The sequence below is a fragment of the Rhinopithecus roxellana genome, chromosome 1, assembly GCF_007565055.1.
Source record: "Rhinopithecus roxellana isolate Shanxi Qingling chromosome 1, ASM756505v1, whole genome shotgun sequence".
Lineage (NCBI taxonomy): Eukaryota > Metazoa > Chordata > Mammalia > Primates > Cercopithecidae > Rhinopithecus > Rhinopithecus roxellana.
In genome coordinates this window covers 106,777,709-106,793,865 of record NC_044549.1, presented here as the reverse complement: position 1 = coordinate 106,793,865, position 16,157 = coordinate 106,777,709, and the positions used below count along the sequence as shown (strand labels likewise).

At 39.5% G+C, this 16,157-nt stretch overlaps 1 long non-coding RNA gene across 1 annotated transcript; it reads right to left on the bottom strand.

The window, feature by feature from the left end:
• Positions 1-9,349: 9,349 nt before the first annotated feature.
• On the bottom strand, positions 9,350-14,352 carry LOC104668000. The gene is made up of 2 exons (XR_748757.2): positions 12,910-14,352; positions 9,350-12,632 (listed from the first exon to the last, which is right to left on the bottom strand). It is a non-coding gene; the product is annotated as an uncharacterized LOC104668000 (long non-coding RNA).
• Between the last annotated feature and the right edge of the window lie 1,805 nt (positions 14,353-16,157).

Here is a 16,157-nt window from a genome sequence, read left to right as displayed (position 1 = left end):
GGTTTGTCATTGTCTCATTTACTTGTTTAGTTTCCAGTTTCCAGCACTTTGCACTCTGCTCCATGCTTACGTTGTAAGCTACTTATTCAGGTCACAATTTTGATTTATATGTCTCTCACTATTTGAGGGAGTAAATCCAACACAAAGCAGTGAAGGTGAATGACAAGGGAAGAAATTAACAAGGACTCTGGGATGCTTTAAGAGCATGAATTGCAGAGCAGAAGGGGTCCTAGATGCCACCTAGTCCAATTCTGTCATTTTCCAGGCAGAGTTGATACCTCCAAGTTTAAAGTCATAAGCCATTCAAATAAATTAATACAAGAGCTGCCAGGAGGAACATTTCCAAATGGTTAAAATCTTTGACTTTGAAATCATGTAGACCTGGGTTCAAATCCCAAGCTGTGTGGCCTTGTACAATTAATTTAAACCTACTAATCCATAGTATTCTTGTCTATTAAAATGGAGATGATAACAACTGTCTTACTAGGTTGAGCTGAATATATGATTGCTATTAATTTTTAACCAGAATCCACCTCTATTGATTTTTAGTTCAAATGCTTTTTACAAGGTAATGCTACTATTATGGTTCTAGTGCCAATCTTCCATGATTTTTAATCTTTACTAATAGTGGTCTGACTTTGAACAACTTATTTACAAAACTGTGCTTAAGTTGATTAATGCATAATATAAAACTAATAATGATACCTAGTAAATAGTTAGATGTAAGAATTAAATAGATAATCCTTATAAATACAGCATTTCACATGGAGTTTAGAATGTAAAAAGCAACAGAGCATTGAATAGTTCTATATAGTCTCAAATGCCCAGAACAAATGAATGACAGGATACTCTCCTCCCTTGTACTCTCAGAAACAGATCCAAGGTTATATACTTGGTTCTTTTTGGCCCACAGTGCTTATATTCATTTATTCAACCTGGGGCTTAAACAATAGGTAGCATTAGACCGTGTAGAGATGGAAAAAAAATGTTTTCCACCAAAGCAACCACTGTGAGCAAAGAAGAGAAAGGGGAAGGTATATGACAGGTCTCTTAAACAGTAAGTAAATCTGGTTGGTTTCAAAGTTCAAATTGCTCTCCCCACCTGTAGACTCATCCCCTCTTTGCTGCTACCAGAAACAAAATATCAATTTGAACATGATTACAATATTACCAATTTTACTGTGCCACATCAAATTCAAAATAAAGTCCCAACCCCTTAGCACAACCTCCCAGGCCTGTCACAATCTCTCTCTGCCTAACTTGCCAGCCTCAGTTCCTCTACTCTGCCAACTGCCCTCCCTGAGCCATGTGCATTTATCTGAATCATCTGACTCACCTTCAGCTCTTTGCATGAGTTGTTTCCTTGGCCAAAAACATTGCCCTGCTTGGCCTTTAAAACTTAGTTCAGAGGTTGTCTGTAGGAAGTCTTCTTTGACACCCTTTGCCTATCCCTGACACTCCCCCAACACAAACAAGAGCAGAGTTCCTCCGTGTAGGTCCCATAGCATCGTATGTTTACCTTAAGCAAAACTGGCAAGACATGGGATTCCATGTTTGTATCTCTCTTCCTCTAGAATGCAAGTTCCCTGACCACAGAGGTTGGGTCTTTCAAAGAACCTACTGTGTGCTGAGTGCTGTTGTAAGCACTGAGAAATAAAGAACGAGAGAGGCAAAGTCCCTGATGTCTCGGAGTTTATGGTCTTGTGTGGTAAGTCAGACAATTAACAAACAGATAAAAGCATAATGACAAGTGCTACTCTAGTGTACTAAAGGGTAGTAAGAGAGAAAAAGGAAAACATAAGATAATGTGGTGTAATCATGGTAGAGAATTGAGGAGAAGCCAGGGATGCCTGGAACCAGGGCAAGACTGCTTGATGCTGAGGGCAGAGTAAGAGCTCAAATATTTGTGGAGGAAAGGAAGGAGCTGGTTGAGATCTACTTCAAGGATATAAAAGGGATTCAAACTCCTTCCATATAGAAACCAGTAGTACAGTAACTTTCCAGTCCAGGAACAAAAGGCAGAGAAAAGCACCAACATTTTCAAGTCTAGTTCAGACTTGGAGACTTGGAAGGTGATAATGGTTTGGATCTGTGTCCCCACCAAATATAATGTTGAATTGTAATCCCCAGTGTTGGAGGCGGGGTCTGGTGGAAGGTGATCAGATCATGAGGACGGAGTTCTCATGGATGGTTTAGCACCATCCCCCCTTGGTACCATATAGTGAGTGAGTTCTCACGAGATCTGGTTGTTTAAAAGTGTATGGCACCTCCTCTGCCCCATCTCTTGCTCCTGCTCCAGCCATGTAAGACTTGCCTGCCACCATGATTATAAGTCTCCTGAAGCCCTCCCAGCCATACTTCCTGTATAGCCTGTGGAACCATGAGCCAATTAAACCTTTTCTCTTCATGAACAGTCTCAGGTACTTCTTTCTTTCTTTTTTGAGATGGGGTCTCACTCTGTCATCCAGACTGGAGTGCAGTGGCACTATCTCAATTCACTGCAACCTTCGCCTCCTGGGCTCAAGCGATTATCACACCTCAGCCTCCCAAGTAGCAAGTAGCTGGGACTGCAGGCACACACTACTATGCCTGGCTAATTTTTGGATTTTTGGTAGAGATGGGGTTTTGCCATGTTGACCAGGCTGGTCTCGAACTCCTGGACTCAAGTGATCCGCCTGCCTTAGCCTCCCAAAGTGCTGGGATTACAGGCATGAGTCACCGCACCACACCTGGCCTATATTTCTTTATAGCAGTGTGAAAATAGACTACTACAGGGGGGTGGCCAGAGGCTATGCTGAACTAGTGATCTTAGGGCAAAACAGGTTTTTTTAAAGAGATGGGATCTTGCTATGTTGTCCAAACTGGAGTGTAGTGGCTATTCATAGGCCCAATCATAGTGCACTGCAGCCTCTAATTCCTGGGCTCAAGTGATCCTCCTGCCTCAGTCTCCCCAGCAACTGGGACTATGGGAAAGTGCCACCTTGCCAGGCTTGATTCAGGTTTTCATAAGCCAACGTTCCTTGAAGAATAGCCCGGAAACACTAGACTAACCCCTGGAGTTGCTGGGAAGCCTCAGTTTGGGAAATACTACTTTCCCAACCCCCATCTCATCACCACCCGGGTGCTCACAATGTACATTAGCATATTTAAGGCTCTGAATATCTCAGCATGTGGAAAACCTGGTACACTTTTACTTCCCAAATTAATTTGACCACTGTATGCTTTTTGTTTTGTCTTGTTTTGTTTTGTTTGAATACAATATTGTTTTAATCCTGTGAACCGGTATTTTATAAAACATACTTTAGGAAACTCTGGTCTAAATCATTCTCCATAACCCACAAGCCTAATTGTGGTAATGTCTAGCTTCCAGCTCCATTTTGTTCAGTAGAAGCATTAAATAAATAAGGTAACAGGATTTTTGAAAAGATATAATAGTTTGGTTTGCACATGTGGAAGTAGAAGGTGCAAGAGTCTCAATAGTCTAAATTCACCACAACTATTCATCGTAAAATAATTTCTACAGAACTAAAAATGGCTAATATGTGTAAAGATAAACATGTATAAATATATACTAATATAAGTTTTATAGAAAAACTACTTACTAAAGGTTAAATTTGAATTTGAATGCATTTTTATGCACTGAAGATTAGTCAGATTTTTTTAAGTAAAATTAATCATTTCTGTTCAACCAAGTGCAAAACAAATTAAGTTTATTCATCACAAACCCATCTTGCTTATTTTAATTACAACCATTTTAAATAGCAGAACTATCAGGCTCCATAACATTAATTTTTAAAAATTAAATACATTATTAGACTTCATAACAATGTAGATACTTAACGGAGAGAAAAACTCCATGTCAAAGGCTAATCAATATCACTGACACTTTCCCAGTAGCTTAAAATAGCAAGTTCATCCAATATCATGCTATATTATAATACATGCGAAGTCCATTGGGAAATTGACTTCACACTTCCTTCATTAGAGTAAATCCAACCAAGGCTGGGCGTGGTGGCTCATGCTTATAATCCCAGCACTTTTGGAGGACAAAGCTGGTGATCACTTGAGGTCAAGAGTTTGAGACTAGCCTGGCCAATATGGCAAAACCCTGTCTCTACTAGAAATACAAAAATTAGCCAGGTATGGTGGCTCGCGCCTGTAGTCCCAGCTACTTGGGAGGCTGAGGCAGTAGAATCGCTTGAACCAGGGAGGCAGAGGTTCCAGTGAGCCAAGATCCCACCACTGCACTCCAGCCTGGGCGACAAGAGCAAAACTCCATGTCAAAAATAAATACATAAATAGTAAATCCAACCATGCAAAATTATTGTTCTAGCCATTCAAAAATGTTAGATTTATAAAGTTCACATATACATCATTACTGTATACAGAACTCACTTCCTAGCTAAGTTTGGATTATAGCCATCTTTGTCAGATTAACTCTTCCTAAGTTTCCATTTTTCTAGTACCTTTAAAATTATCTTAAATAAAGCTACCTCAAAAGAAGTCACTGAGTGAATGACTGCTAGTAGTTTAGTAACAATAAATTTCAATGGTGTAATTTATTCTCAAGTCAAGTTTTATCAATAATTTGCTACCTTCCCCAAACTGGTCTTCAGATATATTAAAGAGTAGTTTAATTACTCATCTGCTTAATGTGCATCTAATAAAATAAGGCCAACATCACCATTGACTAGAATTAACCTAAGCCCCCCACAAGTATTGATTTATGTAAGTCTCCAGTCATGGCTCACTTTTTAAAATCTACCTTTTATTTGGCTTCTAACAGTCAACTGAGAATTATAACTAAGAACTTTGCCATATTTTAACAAATGCTTGGCTGTTTTTAGCATTTTGATACTTATTCTCTATAGAATAAAGTACTTTTAGCACTCATTTCAATAGATTTTTCTTTTAGATCACTTGGGTCAAATATCAAGGAAAATAAATAAGAAAACGGTCAACTAAAATGCTCTCTCGACTCTTAAATGTCACATCTACATGATAAAATACCATGAGCCCCTTAAAACTCACATTGCATGGGGAGAGAATGGTCTTTTCAATAAATGATAATGGATCAATTAGATACACACATAAAAAAAATTTTAACTTTCTACCTCAAACTACACATAAAAATCAGTTTTAGATGTATTGTAGATCTAAATGTAAAAGGTAATATGACTTTTAGAATAAAACATAAGAAAATACCCATGACCTTAAAATAGGCGAAGATTTCTCAAACAGGACACAGAAAGCGTTAATCACAAAATAAATTGATAAATTGGGCTACATTAAAATTAAGAACTTCTATTTCATGAGAAGTCACCATTAAGAGTGAAAAGGCAAGCCACAGAATGGGAGAAGATATTTCCACTACAAATCTGGCAAAGGACTCATCCAGAATGTTTAAAAAGGCTCCTCTAAGTCAATATGCAAAACGGACAACCCAATTGAAAAATAGGCAAACGATTTGAGCAAATATTTTACAAAACAGGATATCCAAGTGACTGATAAACATACAAAATGAAAACCACAATAAGATGCCACTACCTAACCACCAAAGTGACCAAAATTTTCCAGCATTTCTTTAAGTGAACATATCATCATTACAATTAAAAATACACATTTTGGCTGGGCGCGGTGGCTCATGCCTGTAATCCATCACTTTGGAAAACCAAGATGGGTGGATTACCTGAGGTCAGGAGTTCAAGACCAGCCTGGCCAACACTTTGAAACCTCATCTCTACTAAAAATACAAAAAATTAGTCAGGCATGGTGGCACGCACCGGTAATCCCAGCTACCCAGGAGCCTGAGGCAGGAGAATCGTTTGAATTTAGGAGGCGGAGGTTGCAGTGAGCCGAGATCGCGCTACTGCTCTCCAGCCTGGACGACAAGAATGAAACTCCGTTTAAAAAAAAAAAAACAAAAACAAAAAAACACACATATTATCTATATGTTCCTGCAGAATTTACATGAAAAGAATAAATATACGTGTCTTCTCTGTCTAAGTAAAAGAAGAATATCAAGTAAACTATTACCTTCAATCGACTTGTCTTTTTAGACTGTGCATATGAAGTGTCGACAAGAATGTGAAACAAGTAGAACTTTTAAAAATGACTGCCAAGAGTGTAAAATTGGTATAGCCACTTTGGAGAACTGTTTGGCATTATCTATTAAAGCTGAACATATGCTCGCCACATAACCCAACACTCCGAAAGGAGTGCACATATCCACTAGAAGATATGTATAAAGATGTTAATAGCAGCACCATTTATAATGCCTCAAGATGAGAAAACAACACAAATGTCCACTAAAAATGGAATGTTTAAATAAACTGTGGTATATTCATACAATAGAATACTATACAACAACTAAAATGAGCCACAGGCTGGCTGCGGTGGCTCACGCCTATAATTCCAGCACTTTGGGAGGCCAAGGCAGGTGGATCACTTAAGGTCAGGAGTTCAAGACCAGCCTGGCCAACGTGGTGAAACCTCGTTTCTATTAAAAATACAAAAATTGGACAGGCGTGGTGACAGGTGCCTGTAATCCCAGCTACTTGGGAGGCTGAGGCAGGAGAATCACTTGAACCCAGGAAGTAGAGGTTGCAGTGAGCTGAGATCACACTATTGCGCTCCAGCCTGGGCAACAGAGCGAGACTGTGTCTCAAAAGGAAAAGAAAAGAAAAGAAAAGAAAAGAGAAGTGGAGCAGAGCCATATACAAAAACTGAATGACTCTCACATGCATGATGAGAGGTGGCACCCCGCCAAAAAAAAACTACATACTATTGTATGATTCCATTTATTAAAAAGTCTAAAACCAGATGCTGAGGGGAGAAGATCTATGCTTTACAAGTCAGGATCACTTTCAGCATAGTGCCTGGAAGGGGATATGAGGGAGGCTTTTGGGGTGCTGTTATGTTCTCTTTCTGGAGCGCTGTCCTAGTCTGTTGGTTACATGGGTATATTCACTTTGTGGCATTCATCAAGCTGCACACTTACAATTTGGGCATTTTCTGTATATTATACTACAATAAAATTTATATTAAAAAATCTTTTTTACACATATTTGTATATTTTCTTTTTTTGTACTTTTTCTATATTTCTTAGATTTCCTTAAGTGAACATATCACTATTGTAATAATAAAAGATAAACACTGTTTTTATGCTCCTGCCAGGATTTATACACAAAGAATAAACCAGATTTATCAACATATAGGTGGTCTTGCCTGCCTAGGCAAAAGAAAAAGTTTTAAGCAATTTTCTTCAATGGTTTGGAAAATTGTGTCAAAGTGCCAACCTGATATGAAATACATCTTATATGAAATAGATTATTGAGGTGCTGTGAAGTCAATATGGTCAATAACAAACTGCCTCTTCGATATCAGGAACTTCTTGCTTTAGAAAGTATCTGAAAAACTACCTCAGTTTGCCTATGAATCCTAGCATAGCAATAGTTTACCTGCCAATTGGACATTTTAAATACCTCATCAGAAGTCCAGTGAAGTGCATTTTAATAAGTCACAGGATATCCCAGCTTTCTTCTAATATAAGAAACAAATTGAAAAAAAAAAAAAAAAAAAAAAACAGCCTGGGCAACACGGCAAAAGACCAGTATTTACAAAAGATACAAAAATTAGCCGGGCATAGTGGTGTGTGCCTATAATCCCAGCTACTCGAGAGGCTGAGGTGGGAGGATTGCTTGAGACTGGGAGGTCAAGGCTGCAGTGAGCCATGATTGCACCACTGCACTCCAACCTGGACAACAAATCCAGACCCTGTCTCAAAATAAATACATAAATAAAAATAAAAGAAAAAAAGAAATGGGAGTAAATGTTTTCTCATTCTGTCCTTTTCTTCTCCTTCTTTGCTTGTGTCTTCTACCTCTCTCCCTTTTCTTTTCTTCTCTTCCTCTTTTTCTTCATTTTCTCTATTTAATCTCAGTCATGCGATCACCAGTGAGGCTAGAAAGTTTTAAGCTTAGTTCTCCTAGTGTTTGAAATACAAGCTGAAGTGAAGGCCCTTGTTATAACTGGGAAATTAGCCTCCAGCCTCTCTAAAATTGGAAGTGCAAAGAGAGAAGGGAAAGTGAACAAGTATCTGTTTCTTCTTCCCTCTCCCGCTCCAGTCCCTCCCGCTTAGTTCTCCAACAGGCCTCACTATAGGTCAAAATGAATGCAGCTGCCCAACACTGTGATGCGAGCTTGTTCACATTGACGGACACTTTTCTTATGTTCACGTGGTAGGTCACAGAGCAGTAGGGGAAAGGGAAGTGGTGATGCAGTATCTCCTAGCCACGCTAGGGGTGGGGGACCAAAAAGTTGTTAGGGGAAAAAAATACTCGAACAGTGAAATGGAGCGTGTATCAAAGTGGAGGAGAGTGGCTCTTTGAACCGCTATAGTGACAGAAAGAGCAAATCAGGTGCTGTACACATTACAAAAGAACAGGGAAAAATTGTACAAGTGAGATGGTGTGTATCCAAGTTATCTGAAGACCCTGAAATCCTTTAAATATTAGAGATTACAGCTATGATGCTAAATGCCTTAGGGACTTTCAGAAGAACTTATACATTTAAAAGGGGTGCAAAACCTTGAAAATTTATAGGCATCCTAGAAAGTCCCCCAACAGAAACTCTGAAACCTGCATCGAGACTTCCCATTTTACAGGACGAGGAAGGTGGGGGTAGGGGATGGGGTGGTTTCCACCAGGCCCAGCAGAAAAAAGTAGAAAGGTCACCTTCTTCCAATCTGCAAGTATTTGAAATCCCCTCATGGAGGATTGTGACATGAGACTGGAAGACTCAGAGCACCCAGGATGGGACCTCAGGCTAGAGCCAGGTCAGCTTGCAAAAGAAGGGCAGGAAGTCCCTACTCTGGTGCTGCTGGCACACCATCCCCCAGAACGGAGGCAGAAGTGGGAGGCAGGCTGCCTGGCAGAACTAGGTGGAGAGGGGAGCAAATGGCCTGAGAATGCTGACTACATTTGAGTATTTGATGTCTGAGGGGGAGTTGGGGCGAGGCAGAGAACAAATGACTTAAGAAAACCACAAAGGCAGATGAAAGACACAAGATAGAAGAGAGGAGGCTAACTATAAGAAAGTGATTGTGGGCAGGTTGAGAGATAGCCACTGGGACAAAATAAAGTGGTCAGTGATGGCGAGGAAGGAAGAAATCAGCCTCAGAAGGAGCAGAATTCACACCAATCTGAAGCTCATATCTGAAATAGATTCGCACATTATTCAAGCCCAAGAGTTGTGGTTTGGGGTGCCCTTATATTGGGCTAGGGGGAGGTGGCAGGAGGGGTTCTTTTTAAATAAATGAACCATAAATGATTCAAAAGGTTTTTTTAACTTATTATGAAAAATTGAGCATACAAAAAAGTAAGCAGAATATAATAATGACCTTCATGTACCCAGTACTCTGATCCAACAATTGTCTAATCCTGGCCAATCGTGTCATTCAACCACAACCATTTTCCCCCTTCTCATACTAGTTTTTTTTTTTTTAATTGTTGTAGTTAATGGCCGGGTACAGTGGCTCATGCCCGTAATCCCAGTACTTTGGGAGGCTGAGGCGGGCTGATCACGAGGTCAGGAGCTCGAGACGAGCCTGGCCAACATGGTGAAACCCCATTTCTACCAAAAATACAAAATTATCTGGGTGTGGTGGTGCATGCCTGTAATCCCAGTTACTTGGGAGGCTGAGGCAGCAGAATCGCTTGAACCCAGGAGGCAGAGGTTACAGTGAGCCAAGGTCGTGCCACTGCACTCCAGGCTGGGTGACAAAAGTGAAACTATCTTAGAAAAAAAAAAAGTGACCACAATGTCATTATAACTCAAAAATTCTTACCATCAGGGGACATTTTGGTGGCATTTCTATATTAAAGTCTCTTTTGTTACTGTACCCAAAAATGCTTGTGCGTTTTAGAAGAATTTGGAAGGGTGAGAAGAAATTTTACTAAGAGAAGGGATCAGGAGGTAAAGCTGTATCAGGAACCCTGGGAAGGACAAAGACCTAGGAAGAAAGACTGTTCTAGGCCGGGCACGGTGGCTCACGCCTGTAATCCCAACACTTTGGAGGACGAGGCAGGCAGATTACCTGAGGTCAGGAGTTCGAGACCAGCCTGACCAACATAGAGAAACCTCTACTAAAAATACAAAATTAGCTGGGTGTAGTGGCGCATGCCTGTAATCCGAGCTACTCGGGAGGCTGAGGCAGGAGAATCACTGGAACCCGGGAGGCAGGGTTGTGATGAGTCGAGATCATGCCATTGTACTCCAGCCTGGGCAACAAGAGCAAAACTTCGTCTCAAAAAAAAAAAAAAAAAAAAAAAAAGAAAAGATTTTGTTCTGTGGTTGGTCATAGAATACAGCTGTTCAGTGGAGGACATGCATCTTATAAAACTCCATACTTAGCTCTAGAGAAGTCTGCAGCAATCAGTAGACATCAAAAAGCCAACATTGAAACTGCTCTCATTGAAAGCAGAGAATGAGGGGATCTATGTAACAGGAAAAATGGTGTTTTCTGTTCTGTCTCCCCTCCCCCAATCTATTGTACTAATATATTATGTGCATCATAAAATATTTTAAAAATATATCATTAAAGGATGTGATTAAAAAATAAACTTCTCATATTTTTCTCACACTCTAATAGATCATCTTGGACCCCTCACTTTGGAGACCACAGAGCTTGATTGTCACTGTTACCCAAGTGTAGTCTTTAAGTGGGTGAGAGAGAAATCCGGTTTGGCAGGTTGAAAAAGAGCCTAGGGACACCTATGCAAAGGACAGTAGAGGCCAGTGGTCTCAACTCTACTATACATTAAAGTCAGCCTGGGAGGTTCTGAGAAATGTGAACACTTAGGTCCCACCCTATATGAATCGGATTAGTAATTCAGAAGGTGAAATCTGTGCTTTTTTTTTTTTTTTTTTTTTTTTTTGAGACGGAGTTTCGTTCTTGTTGCCCAAGCTGGAGTGCAATAGCGCGATCTTGGCTCACAGCAACCTCCGCCTCACCGGTTCAAGTGATTCTCCTGCCTCACTCAGCCTCCCGAGTAGCTGGAATACAGGCGCGTGCCACCACGCCCGGCTAATTCTTTTTGTATTTTTAGTAGAAACAGGGTTTCACAACGTTAGCCAGGCTGGTCTCGAATTCCTGACCTCAAGTGATCTGCCTGCCTTGGCCTCCCAAAGTGCTGGAATTACAGGCGTGAAGGTCTGTGCATTTTTAAAAAGTTCCTCCAGTGATTCTTACAGGCAGGGTTGAAAATCCACTGGTGTAGGTGTTTAAAAAAAACAGTTGCTTAACGTGAGGATATTAGTTCTGATTTTAAAACATTTTATTCTGCTATTTTCTCGTCTATGAGTGGGACAATGTTTCGCAGGGAAGTGAAAGGAAAAGGAGGGTAGAAAAACTTTAAAGTAGAAATCAGACCTAATAAAAGAATAGTGAAGTTCTCTCGAAAAAGGGTGGTTTTCATTTCCATATTCCAGGTTCTAATTTACTACATTTTAAACTGATCCAAAATTTTGACAGACGTTATTTTCATTCAACCAAAAGCACTTACCCTACTAGATTATTAAAATTATCTAATGACTATTTCATATTGTGATCATGGTTATTTCATATGTCAAAATAATTAATCCTGGCTACTTACATATTTTCTTTTTAATCAAGTTTATCTCTCAGTTGGGAAAAGAAACAAATCTGGTCTTAAAAAAATAGAAAGATATTTTCTATCTCTGAGGAACTGACTTCATCAAATTATCCTGGAGGGAAAAGCAAGTACAAAAATATGAACTATAGGCAGCTGGAAAGCAAAATTCTCCACAGTGAATGACATACCAAATCCTGCAGGGAAATATGCACCACAATACATTGTTTCCTGTGGCTTCCTGCCTGAGGAACACTGAAGAACAGTAAAAATTATTCCAGAAATGATTTCCTCAGCTGTCTCATGAAAGAATTTAGCACAGGTATTTGGTCAAAATGTTAAATCACTGTCAACTCCAAACGTGTATATTGATAAATGTTTATATATGTAATCACGGGTTCCTAAAAACGAAGGTTAAAAGAAACTTGAACTGGATTCCATTTTATCACAAGCCTGGAATGCTGAAAATGCTGTGGCAAAGTCATCCATTCATTCATCTAAGTGAAAAGCCTATAAAACCATGGGCATCTTCAGCCATATCCTTAAATTTCACCATTTTACGTTTCACAAAAGTTATACTGGCATTATATTTTGTGCTGGAAACAAAGTTAATTGTCTTCTGCAGGATACTTAAAATAAAATGGGCAATCTTAGTTTATTTTATGATACTTAAGAGGCTAAAATGAGCTTGTTCCACAAATAGCCTTCCTAGTAAATCCTGGGAAGTCATGAGAAGGCGTGTGATGGTAGCACGCGCCTACTGTAGATGGCATTGTGCATTTGGCTTGGCCACAGCAAGTATTTACTAAACTAGGGGTGGGTTGCCACAACAGACTCCAAGGTCATGCAGAAAATTAATATCAATAATTAATATCTTTGTATGGTTTTACATGGTACTTCACATTTTTAGATGATTTATAATTAGTTATCATCCATCTTTGATATGTTATTGCCATAATTTGGGACCTCCATATCTCTTACCTGGACCACCTCTTTCTTTTTTTTTTTTTTTGAGACAAGTCTCGCTCTGTCACCCAGGCTGGAGTGCAGTGGCGCAATCTCCCGCTCACTGCAAGCTCCACCTCCAGGGTTCACGCCATTCTCCTGCCTCAGCCTCCTGAGTAGCTGGGACTACAGGCGCCCACCATCATGCCCGGCTAATTTTTTGTATGTTTTTTAGTAGAGATGGGGTTTCACCATGTTCGCCAGGATGGTCTTGATCTCCTGACCGCGTGATCTGCCTGCCTCAGCCTCCCACCTGGACTACTTCTAAATAGGTTCTCATCTCACTCCAGCCCATCCTTGCCATCATATGTTCTCTTGACAATGCATCTGGGAGCCTGTCACTCCTGTTATTTATCTATGGAATGTTCTATCTCTTGTTTCTTGGTTCTCACCTCCTACTACCTTCCCACATTCACTGCTTAACACAACCACATGGAGCTTTGTGCCATTATGCAAACATACTGTTTGGTTCTAAGCTCTGTTTCTTCACTGTCCTTCATGAGTATCTTCAGTGTCTCTGACTGACTGGCAAGCTCTCACAAGGCCTGGGAAATCAAGCCACAACTTTATCTCTTCTGTGGAAGCCTTTTTGGAAAGCTCCGGGGTTGGCCTTTCTATCTTTTGTCTTATCTTAACCTTTGTATATACTTTTATTGTCATTCTTATCACCATTGTCTCTTTCCAAATCTGGGTTCCCCTCTCCCCACTATCACCCCCAAATAGAAATTGAGTTCCTCCAGGGAAGATACTCTTTCACAGTCATCTTAGTATCCCCAGAATCTAGCAAGTGTTCAATTAAAGAAACTGATGAGCTCAATTGATTATTAAAAGAATTTTTGTTCCTGTTTGAGGTAGAGAAAGTAGAATAATATAAAGCAGAAACAAAGTTATTTCAAAGTTATTTCACCTAAATCAGAGGTGAGAAATCTATTTTACTGTGAGCCAATTATGAAAATTTAAAGATGCTCACTGGTTATATTTTTAAATTATTTAAAACAAAAAATATTTCTACTGAATGAAAGAATTTCAAGGTGAAAATAGGTACTTCCTGTTATAGGCACTAAATTGTTAAAATGTGAGCAGATGTCAGATGCAGCAACACCGAGATGGTTTTCTGATCTTTGATCAAAGCTTAGAAGTGGCAGATTGCTCTTCATCAACCAGGATCATTTATTCTTGGCACTAAGTCTTGGCACTTAGATTACAGAGGATCACAGGACCACACGGTCCTTGTTCCTTAGGGAGGCCTTTCTTCAAAGGTTGACTTTCTTTGCCATCCTCTCTCTGCAAGGGGTCTCTCTGGCCTCTCTAACTTAGTGGATTTTTCCTTCCCCTCTCCCTCCACTTTCGTGAGTCAGGTGTTAGAGTTAATACTTAGCAAAGAAAATATATACACATATTAAAGTTGATCTTTAGCAACCTCATATAAAAAACACCCTGGGGAAAATGCCTATATCTATGAATAGTTGCTTATAAACTATGATTCACAGGGTCTCAAGGGGTTATGTAGCAATTTGGGAGACTGGCTGGATGGGGCATGTTTTGACTATTCCATCACCTACAGGCCTTGAGCATTTCTGAAGTCTTCTCACAGTACTAGGCCATATGTGACATATAAGCACTCAAGTTGTGTCTACGGGACATCAAAATAGCCATCTAATTGGACTAAATAAATTATATTTAAAGCATATCTTTCTAGGATAGGAAAACTGCTTGTTTTGTATCATGTAAAAGTTAAAACAAGGAGATATTTAAATATGTATTTTAATTCCCTACCTGATTGCATTAGAGATGAATATACATTATCATCATATGATTCAAATGATTACTGCTCTGAATCTGTGAGGAGATTCACTACTTCAGAGAGGAAGAAACTGATATTTTTTGAGCATCTGCCAGATACTTTACAAACATAAGTTCATTTAACGGCTTAGCACATGAGGTGGATATCACATGGCCCCATTTTATGGATGAGGAAATTAAGATTCAGAGGGGTTGGGTCACTTCTTAGGTCACATAAATAGTATATGATTGAGCTGGCATTTGACGTGGGGTCTGTGTGTCTACAAATCCAGTGCTTTGTCTTCACACCACACCACCGCTGGAGGCCCACAGAATTATAAGGAACCCAAATGAGACAGGGAAATGCACACAGCCTTACTCTAACTGCACCTAAACCATGCCAGGCTATTGAGTGTTGATTGCTAGTCCCCCATAGCTCCAGGAAAGGGAATGCCTCATCTGTTTAGAAACTCCCATACAACAATCCTTACCAGAACTTACCACTAAACCAAAATCTTGACTTTGTAAATACAACAAGCAGTTGTCATCATCCTGAGAAAAAACAAATTTCCTTACTTTTAGTGATTATTAGGTCCTTAAATATATTTTATGTAGTTAAATAATTTAATTTTTGTTTGCCTTAACCAAAGTTATACAAGCTCATGGTTTAAGTAAGCTTTAAATAAGGTTTGATGTGAAAAATAACGGTCCCTTGTTCCTCCCCTCAGTATATTTCTCTCCACTCCAAAGGCGGCCACAGTCAATGTTTTCAGAAATTTTGTTTTGCTCATTTGATTAATTTGTTGGTTGGTGGTTTTGATGTTTACTTCCACAACTTTTTAACGCTATATTTGCTTATGTTATTAATTTGATTTTTCAAGTGTAGGCATTTTCCATGACTTCTCACTGTGGAACACAAGGGCACAACTTTCTTTCACCACCCTCTCCCGCCCCATCCCACACATCCACCCTTCCCATCTTTTCATCTACTTACTATCTTTATATCAAAATTTTGATTAGATTAATACTTAGTATTTATGTTAGTTATAGTGAAGCTCTGTAGTATATATAATTTTTCTTTTCATTTTGGCTAAAACTTTTGCTTCCCTGGAGTTGGTTTTTGTTGGTTTTAGCAAACATTCTCTGTGTATATCACTAATTTAACCCCAAACTCTCCATCAAATGCTTAACATTGTTTCTTTCTTTTCTTTCTTTCTTCCTCTTTCCTTCCTTCTTCTTTTTCTTTCCATTTTTCTTTCTCTCCTTCTTTCTTTTGAAATGGGGGTCTTGCTATGATGCCCAAGCTAGAGTGCAGTGGCTATTCACAAGCATGATCATAGCATACTGCAGCCTAGAACTTCTGGACTCAAGCTACCTTCTTGCCTCAGCCTCTCAATTAACTGGGATTACAGGCATGTGTTACCATGCCCTTTTTCTTAAAATATTCAAATGCATCAGGAATTCTTTTATTTTCACCTTCCTGAAAAATATCTCCCCTTACACCTTATAACACCTATAACAGATAGCCCTGGACATCAGGTGCACTCTTGCTACCTGGGATGTCCCTTGCTTATGTCCTGGGAACTCCCTTTGCCTGTCTCTTGTATTCATTGTCTTCCTTTATATTGGCTTCATATCCTCATTTTGGTGGAGCACATCCTTGAGTAGCTTCTGAGAATGAAAATATGAGAGATAAAATATTTTGAGACCTTACATGAC